This window comes from Peromyscus leucopus, chromosome 6 (assembly GCF_004664715.2).
Source record: "Peromyscus leucopus breed LL Stock chromosome 6, UCI_PerLeu_2.1, whole genome shotgun sequence".
NCBI lineage: Eukaryota > Metazoa > Chordata > Mammalia > Rodentia > Cricetidae > Peromyscus > Peromyscus leucopus.
This window is the reverse complement of record NC_051068.1, coordinates 49142947-49157615: the sequence shown is the minus strand read 5'-3', so window position 1 is coordinate 49157615 and position 14669 is coordinate 49142947. Positions and strand designations below refer to the sequence as shown.

General features: G+C 35.3%; 1 pseudogene; it reads right to left on the bottom strand.

Annotated features, from left to right (window-relative positions):
• Positions 1-8313: 8313 nt before the first annotated feature.
• On the bottom strand, positions 8314-14391 carry LOC114691744 (annotated as a pseudogene).
• Between the last annotated feature and the right edge of the window lie 278 nt (positions 14392-14669).

Sequence of the window (14669 nt, the reverse complement as noted above, 5' to 3'; positions counted from 1 at the left end):
GGAATAATTTTCATTCTTGTGTAGAGAAAGGAGGAGGTGTGAACCTGAAACTCTTATTGTATTTCAAAATAAATTCTCAAATATGTTGTAAAAATATATTCAATTCCATGTAATATTTTATAACGTTGGATCACAAATTTTAAAAGAAAAAAATTTTGTACTGATACCAACTTAGAGATAAAACTGAGAGAAACAGACATAATAAAAATATATATGACAAATATAAATTGTATAAATTGTTAATTAAAAATGACAAACAAAACTCCAAAAATCAATTTTTTTAATTTAAAAACTTATTTTTATTTTTATTATTAATATAGACTTATGAATTATTTTTATTAAAGTACTCTTCATTTGTTCTTTATACATATTTGTTTTATTTTGTTTTTGAGATAGGGTTTTTCTTTGTGTGTGTGTGTGTGTGTGTGTGTGTGTGTGTAGCCCTAGCTCTCCTGGAACTAACTCTCTAGACCAGGCTGGCCTCCAATAGAATTCTGCCTACCTCTGCTTCCCAAGTACTGGGATTAAAGGCATGTGCCACCACTTGCCAGTTTTGTTCTTTATACCTTAACATTAGCATTTAAAGTAACTCTACCCAATAAGATGATGTGAGAATTAAAAGTCTCCACTTTTTCTCTTCACAAGAAGAGCTAGACAAGGATATGACTGCCTTTGTGACCTTACAGTATTTTCCACAAGATTATCCTCTCTGCCTTCTGGTTTGTTATTATATTTTATCTATGTTTGAAAATCATTTTTAATTGACAATTTATACTGTTCTTTGAACAGGATCTGAGGTTGGGGAAGTTCAATGCAGAGGATCTGTGAGGATTTGGGGAAGGAGGAATGTATGATCAGAATATTTATTAAAATTATTTTTAAAAATATCTAATGAATAGGAATTTACAGAAGTGCAAAACTAGCTAGACATTGCTATTAAAGCAGAAATAATAATAATGGAAAATACAATTAAAATACAAGTACAGTAATTTTTTTGTCCAATAGCATAAAAGGATATTATTAATTATATAAAATGACCCATGAGAGTTCACAGAAAGTATAGTGTTGTGTGATCATTTGTTTCTGTTCTGACAAATAGAGCTGACCTAGAGATCAGAAGGATGAACTAGCCACTAGCTAACCATAGAGGCTGGGAAGTGGTGACTCATGCTTTGAATCCCAGCACTTTGGAGGCTCAGGCTTTTAATCCCAGCACTTGGGAGGCAGAGAGAGGAAGTGATAAAGCAGGACTGAGAGAGGATCTTGGTCCTTTCAGTGTTAGGATCCAGAGAGATAAGAAATAATTGGCGGCTGCTCCTCTGCTTCTCTGGTCTGTTAGGTTATTACCCCAATACCTGACTCCTGGTTTTTATTGATAAGACTAATTAGGTTCAGACTTTATTATATTTACTTTTTTTCTTAATTTTATTTGAAATCATTCTTTTACTATTTCATATATGTACATTGTGGATAATTCTTAATGTAACCCCCATCTACTCAAATCTCCTTCCATCAATTTTACCATCCTTTCTCCCCAAACCTCCTTTTATATTCATGTCTCTTTACTTTGGTTTAGAACCCTCTTCTCTGCTTGTCCCACCTATACATCCTGCCTGGCTACTGGCCAATCAGCATTTTATTTATACAAGGTGATATCCACATCAATAATCTCAAGGTAAGTAAGACTAAAACCCAAATTAAAAATCAATATCTAGAGATCAATAGTTTCAGTAATCACTTGGAAAGTGAAATTTGAAATTAAAATGGAAATAATAATAAAGCAAATAAATTAACATAATAGATAAAAGGAAATATATTTTAAATGATGCTATTGAATACGACATAGAATAATTTGTTAAAAAATTATAAACACATAAGCAAAAGATAATAAGAAATTTAAATTTAAAGCACCATAGATTATATTTAATTAAATTAAGAAACAAAACAATGAATATGGTAAATGAATATGTTTTTCAATGTTGAATAACAAAACTTTAATGGTTAAAAAAATTACTGAAAAAAAGAAAAAAAAATGAGCATAAAAACACCCTTATCAGCTGGGCGGTGGTGGCGCATGCCTTTAATCCCAGCACTCGGGAGGCAGAGCCAGGCGGATCTCTGTGAGTTCGAGGCCAGTCTGGGCTACCAAGTGAGTTCCAGGAAAGGCGCAAAGCTACACAGAGAAACCCTGTCTTGAAAAAAAACAAAAACAAAAACAAAAAACAAAAAACAAAAAAACACCCTTCTCTGAGATGATAAAATTCATTTTTAACCAAGTTCAAAAATAAATCAGAAAGCCTAGTAAATTTTAACTATATATAATGTAAAACAAAAATTTAAAGTGTAGCTATATATTCAAGAATAAATTTCACATTTCAACCATTTAAATTAGTAAGATGATATTGAGAGAGAATTTTATCACAGGGTTACTTGAGCATTTTTAAAATGGAGACTATCAAGCAGAAAATTAATGAATTATTGTGTGAATTACAAAAGATAAGTTCCTTACCAACAATTAAGAGTGTTTAAATTATAAAGAGAAAAATAACAGACTAATTAGTGTGAATGGTTTGTAAGGCTTACTTTGTAGAAATTAAGTTTAAATTTACAGAATTATGTTGCAGAAAATTTTAACACTGAAAAATCTAGATGTAAAAGAGATTAATTAGAATTATTTTGTTAATGTTATGGGATAATTCATTGTTCATAATTTTCACTCTATTGTGCTTGAAATTATCCCCACATAAATAAATTAGTCCTTTGAGATCTCCAATAAATCTAATCCTTTCTTTTTTTAATTTAAAAATTGTATTCATTTTACATATTAATCACAGATCCCCCTCTTATTCCTCTTCCTAATCCCACCCCTCTGTCCTGCAACATTCTCCCCCATCCCACTGACCACCCCCTCTTCCAAAAGTGTAAGGCCTCCCATGGAGAATTAACAAAGCCTGGTACATTCAGTTGAGTCAGGACCAAGACAGTCTCCTCTGCATCAAGGCTGAGCAGGGCATCCCACCATAGCTAACGTGCATCAGAAAGCCAGCTAATGCACCAGGGAAAGATCTGGATCCCAATGTCAGGGGCCCCTCAACCAGACCAAGGTATACAACTGTATTCTGTATGCAGAGAGCCTAGTCCGGTCCCATGAAGGTTCCACAGCTGTCAGTCTAAAGTTTGTAAGTTCCTACGAGCTTGGTTCAGTTGTCTCTGTCGATTTCCCCCATCATGATCTTGACCCCCCTTGCTCATATAATCCCTCTTCCCTCTCTTTGATCTTTGATCATAGATGAATCTTCAGATGTGTGTGTTTAATTTAAAATAATCTTAGAGTTCAGGAAATTACTATGGGATGAGAGGGTGTGTGTTTTAAAGGCCAACTGGTTGAACACACGAGTCAAAAAGGTTAAGACAAAATTATGGAATACAAGGTATACATTGAACTTGGGGAGAGAATGACAAAGTAGAAGACAGAATAAAGGGAAGAAAATAATACTAACGGTATTTTTTAAGTCATATGAAAGCCTGACACTATAAATCAACCCCCCTCTTTCTCTGAGAGAGAGACAGAGACAGAGAGAGAGAGAGAGAGAGAGAGAGAGAGAGAGAGAGAGAGAGAGAGAGAGAGAGAATCATTTAAAGTGTCCTATAATGGAGCAACAACCGCCCCAATGACACTTGAGGCTAACAAATAAAAAGACTAGTGTCAAGAAAGGGTTACATCTGTTGGAGTTGTTGAATTGTTGGATAGTAAGGTCCCATAACCTCACAAATATTACAGGCTATTGCCAATACTCTTTAACTTCTAGAGCTTATGGAAATGTTTGGAAACTTCATTCCTACTGCCCAGCTTTCATAGAGCTGGAGGTGTTATGTACCCTACAGAGGAGAAAAATAAGAATCAATCATGCCTTTCTGTGAAAATTTTGAGCTACTATAATGAGTGCTTGTCAAGATATGACCATTGCTGCAATAGTGGTAAGAATGTTACCGAATGGAACCAACCATTTTCTGATTAGATACAGTTCCCACTACACGAGATGAAATGCATACATTGACACCACCACTGGGCAAAGAAAATGTTGCTCGATAGGCCATAGTGACTAATGGGGAACGTACTATGATATTTCTGCTAAATGGACATAGTATTAAACTATTTTTTAATGACTTATTATTATATCCATAGCATAGTGAATCTCCCAATCCTCACCAGATAGCTTCTGTTTGTTGGAGTTGATGATTAACATAGAGACCAACAACTGACAAAGAGGCAGAGAATGAGACATTGCCAAATCTTCAGACCTAAATGAAACATATATATTGTACTCTCTGCTCTCAAGGCACAGGTGGAAGATGATACAGAAATAGTGTAAGAGCCAAAGGTGCTGGACAACTATCTGAAAAAGTGTCTTCTGGATATACCAGAGCAAATGAACATATGAATTAACAATGGTTGTGACAACGTGCAAAAGACCTGTGTGCATGACCCAGCCAGACCCAACCCTAGCATGGAGAGAGGAGTTGGAAGTAAAACACCTAATTTATTTAGATAATTTAATGGGATATTTGTCATTATTCCTCTGTGCATTTTAATATGCAGTAATTATTAGATTATTAGAGTTACAAGGGTATGTAGTTAACACATTAATTTATTCCATTGGCTATCTGTCTATCTATCTATCTATCTATCTATCTATCTATCTATCTATCTATCTATCTATATCTATCTGACTGTCTGTCTGTCTGTCTGTCTACCATCATCATTTTTTGTCATCCACCCTCTGTTCCTCTATTTCAGTGGTTCTCAACCACTAATGCTCTAATGCTCTTAACTTTAATACAGTTCTTCATGTTGTGATGACCTCCAACCATAAATTTTTATTGGTTGTCACTTCAGAACTATAATGTTGCTAGCATTATGAATGGGAATGTAAATATCTGGTTTTTTTGTTTGTTTGTTTTTTTGTTTTTTTCTGATGCTCTTAGGCAACCCCTGTAAGGGACTTTAAATTTCCACATTGGCCACGGCCTACAGGTTGAGAACTTCTCTGTCCCTTCCTTCTTCTTCCATCTTCCCTTTTATTCCTCCTTTCTTTCTGACTGTACATGGATCTATTTCTTCAACACTTTCTCTTTGCACCTAACACAATCTGTTCATCTGTATTAAAATAACCTTCTATGTTGATATTGATCCAGAAATTAATTAGTTAAAATTAATACTTATTTATTTACTCTGCTCACTTCCTATATTATTCTCTTCTCTCCCACACTTACAATATAAAGTAAGAAAACTCATTCCCAGGGCATAATGAAACAACTTCAATTTTACTTAATTATCCAGTATCACATTAATATTGTTAACCCTAATCCTGCTAGTCAAGAGTGCATTCAACAGTGGAAAGCACTTAATTTTTTTTTATTTTACACACTTCACTCATTTCTAAAATCACATAGGTATGTTCTCTTTCCCAGCTGCCAATCTTTACACTAAATGGTTTGAAAATCTGCAATACTGTTAGATTCTTTTGTCATAGCCTTTATTCTTTCCTAAAATGTTTGATGTCCTATGTATTCTTTAACATTCATTAATATTTGTTTCTTATATTGTAAAGTTTTACTGGCTCCAAGAAATTTGTATTTTCATTTATACTCTATTGTAGTATTACACATAATAGTTTCATTACACTTAATGCTCCCTTTAATCTCTTCTCCTTCCCCATAACCTTAAAATTCTTGGAATCCACTATTAATTTACTCCTTCCTTACATTTTTTCTATTCTATATATCATACAATGAAAATTAAATACAAATAATTATTTAGATTGACTTCCTTGGGTTTATGTAGACAGACTTCTTTTACTTTTTATTTGGCTTCATAGCTTTCCTTTTAGTTATAAAACACAAATGATATTTAAATGTATTTATGTGACAGTGTTTATTCTTTTATTTACCTGCTTAAGTATAATTTTATTGCTTTCAAGTTTTGGCAAATATGAATGAAGCTGATTTAAAAAGTAGCAACTGCTACTCTCTTTGGTTATCATTCCTCTTCCTTTCAACATTTAAATAGATTTACATTTAAATAAGTTATATTTTGATAATCTCTCTGTAAAAGAAAAGTGATTTTGAAGCTCAAATGAATGTGAAATATATCACAGAAAATACATCTATGTTGCATAGCTGAATAATGAAGGTTAGTAAGTTTATACTTTTTTAAATTAAATTTTTTATTTATTTTACATCCCAAATGCAGTTTCAGTTTTCCCTCCCTCCTCGCCTCCCATTCCCTTCCCACCTCCTATTGTCCCCTCTCCATTCACTCCTCCTCTGTTCCTCTCTTTCTGTTCAGAATGGAGGAGACTTCTTATGGGTATCAACTAGGCATGCATGACATATCTAGTTGCAGTAGGACTAAGCTCCTTTCCTTGTATTAAGGCTGGGCAAGGCAACCAGTATAAGGAACAGGTTCTCAAAGCCAGCCAAAGCATTAGGGACAGCTCCTGCTCCCATTGGTAAGAGCCCCACAAGTAGAGCAATGTACACACCTGTCCCATATATACAAAAGGCCTGGGTCAGTCCTATGCAGGCTCCCTGGTTGTCATTTCTACTCTCATGACTATGAGCCTGGTTAGTTGTTTCTGCGGGTTTTCTTGTGATATCATTGACCCTTCTGGCTCCTACAATCCTTCTTCTCTCTCTTCACTGGTCCAGCCCAAGATCCATGCCACGAGAGTGAGCCCATCCCTGACACTGCCTAGAGTGCCATGACCCAGAGGCTGATTGGCTCAGAGACCTCAGATAGAACCAAATAGTATTGGAGAAAAAAAGATGTCAACATAATGATGCCTCGTGCATGATATTCTGTTATACTCATAGATTGGTAACTACTCCAACAGTAACTGTTGGAAACAGATGCAGAGACCTACAGCCAAACATTAGGCTAAGCTCAAGGAATCCTGCTAAAGTTTGTGCTTTTAATCCTTATAGAATTTCTAGAGACTAATTATTCTAGAAAAAAAATTGGATTCCCAGAAAATGATAAAAAGGTATAGGAATCCCCTGCACACATATAGTGTCTGTGTATAACCAGCTTCTCCCAACAAACTGATACATTCAATAAACTGATCAGTCTCCCACAATACATCATTATCAACAAAAGTTAATACCTGATACTAGTTTCACATTTGACATTGGAAGATAAACAGTTTTCAGCTTATGTACAATTCACCATGATAGGATAATAAGGAGGATTCCAACTGTCATAAAAACTTCTGAGTATACATTCTTCCTATGCTTTTCACTCCATCCTTTGTAAAGGCTACTGATATTTTTATGATATTTCTAGTTTATTCTAGCATGTCATATTTTGGGCCAATATAGGATATAGCCATTTCAGAGTAACATTCCTTTGTGAATAATAAACATCTAATGTTTCATTCTTCTATTGTTTTTCATTGTATTTATTTACTTATTCAGTGTTTGTGTGTGTGTGTGTGTGTGTGTGTGTGTGTGTGTGTGTGTATCCAGCCCTGACATCATATATACAATGTCACATGTGTAGAGGTAAAGAAGAATTCGTAGGAATTATTTCTTTCCACAGGATCTAAGAATCATTCTCAGGTCATCTGGCTTGGGAACAGGTACATCTTTGGCATCACATGCTACTGCCTTTTGGATTGGTAGCACATTACTTTATTTGTTCTTATTTTAATAATCTGTTCATGAAATGTGTTTATCTGATTTATGGATTCAAAACATTGGTCTCTTTGCTACTATCTCAATTAGTGAATGTTTTGTAGTTGTGAATATGATGAGCACAACTGATATATTTTCTTGTAAATAATAGATTTCTATATCATGTGTCAATGGTGATTACCAAAATAATGGTATACTGATTGCAAAAATTTTTTATGCTAAAATTATGACTTTGGTTGTATCTTCACCTGTATTTAGAGTGCAAGGCAATAATAGTTTTAGAGTTTTAAATGATAAACATGGTGGTAAAAGTGTTGAAAATAAGTCTAAGTCTGGCCTGAAGTTGGAGAATAAGTGGTTGTCCAGTTTGGGCACAGGAGAGAAAATAGGAGCAATATCATCTGCAAAGGAGAAGACAACACCTACTCAGTGAGCCACCAAAGGGTTTGGCTTCCAGTCACTAAGGGCAAGCAGTGCAGTCCAAGCTAACCATCCATGACCTGTGTCACAGCAAATCGGAGTCTTCAACTGTTCAAAATAAATGTAGGTACAAGAGAGAAAGCAACTCCAGACTGGCTCAGTAATCATTCTGGCTGATTCCTGAGGTGGCGAAAATCTTCAGTGTGACTGTTGGAGCAGGGAAGCTTTCATGTGCTCCCAGTTATTATACAGTGCATAGAGATTGGCGAGTGTCACTCCTGCCTGGCCACCACGTGTTATTCATCGAAAACGACCTGTACATTTATACAACATTCCTGTACATTCATTCATGGAATAGTCATGGTTCCAACTGCTACTGTGCTGAGGTCATCTTTTGCACCCATATTTTCTCAATAATGTCAAATGCACTACAGAGCAAAGCCAGGGAACCTAGAGTATAAGCCAAAAGTGCCCCTTGTTTACTCACCGTATTCAAAATCTGAACATTTCTTGTTTTGGACCAGGCCATGTTCTTCTGGGTTTCCTTTAATCCTAGCTGAAGACCATTCCTTGCCCCAAATACAGCCTCTGTCATGCAACATCTTCCAATGGTAAAGAAGGCTAGCTCAAATCTGCCTTGGGCTTAGTTAACTCCAGGTGGCAAAATGAACTCATCAGTATCCTCAACAAGATAGCTTGGATCCGCATTTAAATATGGAGACAGCGGATTCATACCAGTTAGTGGAAAGTGGACCAAATCAGCTTGCTAGTAACCCGTTCCTTCTGCTCTGAAGAAACCAGCTAGCCCGCTGGTGGTTCTGTTGCGACTTCCTCCACCACCCTCCCTCCATGAAGTTCCAGCAAACTGCAGTGGGCTGCTCACTAGCCTCAGGTTAGGGTCCTGTGCTCGGCCTTGGTCCCCAGAGCAACGGCGGGAAGACCCGTGTTGCTACTGCCATCTTCACATACTGACCTTCCTGGCTCCCAGAAAAATTTTATTATATTCCAGTTTATTTGTGAATATGAAAGAATACTACTTCCTAAATAGAAGGCAGAAAATATATCTTCTAATAGGTTGTATATTTTCACTGATTTTCATAGAGAAGACAATTTTGTAAAATATGTATTATATGTGTGTTTTTATAAGAAATAATAAAAATGTAAAAAAAATTTAAGCAAATACCTCTTTAAGTTTAGCGATTTCTATTCCAATAATCTCTTTAAATGTTGCTCATTTTATAAAAGTATTTCAGAGCTATAAAATACATTTAATAAATATTTATTTGATTGATAAAAATACAATGTTATGAATCTGGTAAAGGAACCCTTGAGAAGGAAGGCGAATGATTGAGAAAGGAGGGATATAAAGGATAAGGTGTACATAAAAATCAGAGTGCATGATACACATGCATAAAAGTGCCAAAGAAAAATTGAATAAAAAAAACCAAGGAGATATGTATTAAAATGTTCTCTTACTGAAAGTCTTCATATACATATAATATTGTGAAAATGAGATTTTGATATAATAAAGTACAATTTAGAGTTTTAAATCTCACTAAATATTTCTGTCTATCTCAATTCAAAATCTACCTGTAAGTCCAAAGCAGTATTTCTTCAAGTATGTTTTCAAGGAAGTAATGGAGCATTTGTCTTTGGTAACAGAATAAATGTGAACAAGTTTCCTCATTTTAAATTCCCTGTTGTTTCTGTATCTATAAAACCAATCATACATAATGACAATTTATCCCCTCTTTTTCTTCAAATTCTCCTAAAGCTAAGAAGAATGCTGTGCCCTTTGAAGTGACAATATTTAACTATTTCATAAGACACCATTGATATACCCTGTGTTTTACATTTTACTTAACATCTTAATGAAAATTTAAGGTCTTGTCTGCCAGGAACAATAGTTATTAATTTGCTACATTTTGATATAGTGTATCATCCCTGAAAAGGGTGGGCAAATCGCACACTTTTCTTCACCATTATTCTAAATTTCTCAGTTATTCTATTTCAGATGATACAAATATAAATACTTCAACTTGATTTTAAATTGTATCATTGCATTAAGTGAAAATTTATGAACTAAAATGTATATCCTTACATATCTCTCAAAATTTGTGAAAAGGGGGGACAATGAGAGGGAGAAAAATGTTTATAGCAATATAGATACACACACTTTCTTACCTCAAAACTCCTGGCAGGAAGTAGTGAGTTTTCAGAGGTCCTGGGGTCAGCTTCTTGTGTACTCATTGACAGAGAAGATAATGATGCTCCTGACAGCCCTGAGATAGTGCACACTGTATGACAACAGGCTTGAAAAGACATCACAGAAGGTGACAATAATGAGGATCAGCGGGAGGACATATTTCAGGCTGCGAGCCTGGGAAGGTATCATCCATTTGATGGAACAGGCTGAGCTCCACATCCGTGTGGATGTCATTCTTCTTTTATTGAGAGTCCCGCTGAAATAGATACCCTATACTCTAGAAGAGACTTTTTTGGCTGTAGTTTAAGAGCCTGCAAAATATTCTTCATGCAACAGCAGGTTTGCAGAATGATAAATCCACCAGCAAGAAGGAAATTTGAAAAGCCAGTGACTCGATCAATCACCCGTGGATTTTAATTTCATCATGAAACTGACACAGCATGTGAAGGGAAATTTTACATTCTACTTATTAATATTCAAAATAAATATTGGCTTTCCTGACCTTTGTCAATCCTTTTAAGTACATATGGGATTAGGCCACTGTCACATGTTAATAGCAATGGTTCCACTTCTACTGAGAAGCTTCATCTCAGCTTGCTGTTTATAATAAAAATCAGTATTTACATATGAATTATCATAAAGAGGGCAGAGTCTTCTAATCCCTCAATTACATACTATTATGTAGTTATTTTCTCTGAGTTGTTCTTTCCTGATGGAAAGACGATGGCTTGTATGACTCGTAAATAAATAGAACTTCAACTTCTCAGGAATCACAGCAAGTTACAGGCTACACAAGACCTCTCCACCTTGATTTAAAGCAGCAAACAACCCCTGGGCAGGGATTTCCAGCACGATGAACATTTAGAAATGTCACTATTTGTGTGACATCTTCTGACTAATTAAAGCTACCATTATGACTAGTTCACCAGAGTGGATTTTAGATCTAGATCTTTTAATTCACATTCATTTCAAATTACTTGAAAATACAATCGATTATATATAAAATTCCATGGTAGAACTCACAGAGTTGCCATTATAGTGTGTAGAAATTTTGTTCAGGTTATCCTTGAGTGTATGGCACCCAGAAAAAAAAGTCCCTAAGGAGATAAGACAGTGACCTTCTACAGTCCCAGACCTACAGTAGCTAAAACTCTATCCCCTCAAATGAATACTGGATTTGACTTGCTGGGAACACTGAGCCTAATGCTTTCCACAAACAACTATCAGGATGAGAACTGATTGCACTTTTGTCTCTGAGCTTTCCTTCTCATTTACTTTCAAAAATTGCCTTTATTCTCCATTTGCAATTCAGCCTCTAATATTGCCGTCCCCAGGATTGTTTTGGACTCTGGCATCTCTCTCCTTCCTGAGTCATATTATTCGTGCTGATGCGTCACGATGCTGTATCTCTTCTTTATGACTCTCACTGAGCTTTCAATGTTCTTTACTCGGTTGCCTTTATATAGTTCCAATTGTTTAGAAAGTGTGTTAAAATAACTTTTCTGAAGCTTTGATCCAAATACTATTTTCTTTCCCATTGACATTGACAGCTACTCGATTGCTAGAGTCAGAAAACAGTCTTATGAAGGCTGAGTCCTACCAACCAAACATCATAATTGTTCTGCATAATTTAGCAATAGGTCAACTTTCTTCCCCAAATACCCTCCTCTGTGTGTGTGTGTGTGTGTGTGTGTGTGTGTGTGTGTGTGTGTGTATTTCATAACATTCATTGCTTTTAGTGGGAAGTAAAATAAACTGCTTTTAAGACAAAAATTTTTTCAGCCTAGTTCATTGTCCAAGGCGGGGGGGACAATAGAACATATGCAATTATCAATTGGTAGGTATATGTTTGCTAAATTCTTTCTTTTATTCTTTTTGTCCTTTATTGTGAATTATTAAAATGTGCAGAAAGGACCTATCTGGCCCTACTGGGTGAATGTGTCCCTGCCTTCTCTGTGTCTCCTTAATAGTGCTTATCTCATCATAAATATTTGTTAGTGGGGATGCACAGTTATCTTCAGCACTGCACCAATGCAGTTAAGATTATTTGTATATGATACTCAATAAGCAATAGACTGAAAAACAAACAATGTAATGCACAAATATACTATAAATTATAACAGAAAAAGCTATTTGTGAGTAAGTAAGATCTGGCCTACTCACTAATGGCTTCAAGATATTTTAATATTCTTAACACATTTATCTTCTGATTTGTTGTGACAATCAAATGAGGCACCAAATGAAGTTATTTCAAATATTATAAACATGGGTTTTAGAAACACTTCTAGTTTCTTTAAGATATGGCTCTTGAAAATTTTTTGAAGCCATAGTTGATTTTTCCATATACAATCACTTTCTGGGTAACTATGTTATTAAAAAAAACTTCCAAGAAATTGTGTGTGTTACACCTTTAATAAACTAGGTGTTAACACATGTTACTTTTTCTGTAGTTTTTAAAGATTTATTTTATTTTTAATTATGTGAGTGTGTATATCTCCCGGTGAATATGTGTACATGTGTGTAGGTTCCCTTGAGCGCCACAAATGCTGGATTATCCTGGGAGTTGGTTGAGAGACAGTTGTGATGTTTCCATCATGGGTGCTGGGAACCCAACTCAGGTTATGTGAAAGAGAAGTACATGTATTTAATGACTGAGCCATCTCTAAAGTCCAAGACATGCAACATTTAATCTTTTTTAATTTTTTTCCCATTTTATTTTATATGTTTAAGTGTTTTGCCTGCATGCATGTCTGTGAACTACATGCATGAAGAAGAGGGTGTAAATCCGGGTAAATCCAGGACTGAATTACCAATAGGTGTAAACCACCAGGTGTGTCCTGAGAATCAAACCGAGATCCTCTGGAAGAATGTTATTAAACACTGAGCCCTCACTCCAGCCCAACATTCAAAATGTCAATGAAGATTACATGGAATATTGAGAAAATATCTTCCAATACATATTTTCCTAGTGTCCTGCTATTGTGTTTTTATTTCTATGGTGCAGGAAGAATAATACTTTTTTTTTCCTTTTATTTTATTTTACAATACCATTCAGTTCTAAATATCAGCCAAGGATTCCCTTGTTCTCCCCCCTCCTGCCCCCCTCCCCTTCCCCCATCCCACCCCCCTTTCCCACCTTCTCCAGGGTGCACGCCAGTAGGATTTACTGAAGGAAGAATAATTCTTGATGATTATTTTGTAGCAGCATTCTATTTTTGAGTGTCTGAAGTTAATCCACTTAAATTCCACGTCTTCTTTCCCTCTTTCTTTTATGTGTGTATTAATAACAGACCTTCCTTTGATATGCAAGTTGATATAAGTGTGAGTAAAACTTAAAACTAGAAAGGGACCAATAGAGGATAAAAACAGATGCTGGGGAAGGCTGAGGACAGTGTGCAAAAGAAAACACTAGTCATAAAAGAAGAAAAACCTATGGGCAAAGTTACAAGGAGAACGGGGGAGTGGGGAAAGAGGAATAGGAGGACAAACTTGTTTCAAAATGCTGTAAAGACATCTAATAATTTGTATGCTAATTATAAAATTAAAAGGAATAAAATAAAAATGTATATACAGCTACTCCTGTGGCTGCAGAGGAACTTTATTCAATACTCAGCCATGTCTGGTGATTGTTTCTCTGTCACAGGATGAGTCTCTGCTTTGGGATGGTGCATTGCCTGCTTGTCATACTGGCATCTGCATCTCTCTTCTCCCTCTGGGCTTTAGCTCCCTGGAGACTTTCAGAAAACGGACCACTATAAAAATGATTCAGAAAAACTTTTTTCAATTAAAGTAATCATTTATATATAATATGATACCTGCTGTTCATATGCTGTAGTGACTTTTTAATTTCTTTTTCCAGTAGCAGTAGATCTCAATGCCTGAAATCGCTTCCAGTTGAGAGATACTTTAAAGTCCCTAGCATAAACCAATGGTTTCCCGGGTATTTTATGATAAAAAAAAAAATCATGCTTTAAATTTTATCTTAAGATTTACTCTACAACTGATAAATAAAACCATAAAATAAAATTCTATCACAACTAATGGTGTGTACTTGTCAGGTTTGGATTCATGTTTCCGTTGCCCAAACCAAATCAGGGTTGGCAGATTTATCTCTGCAATCATGTATTATTCTTATTTCATGAAAATATTCACAACTTCTCTTGTAATTCTTGAAATATGTGCTGTATTACTATTATCTATGGTTACTGGACTGTGTTATCATATGCTAAATCTTTTCACCCCATTCTTCCTATAACTCTGAACCCATTTATCAACTTTTCTCATTCCTCTCCTCCATCAGAAGTACCTTTTTTCCTCCACAAGCCTGTCTTGAACTCTCAAGATAATT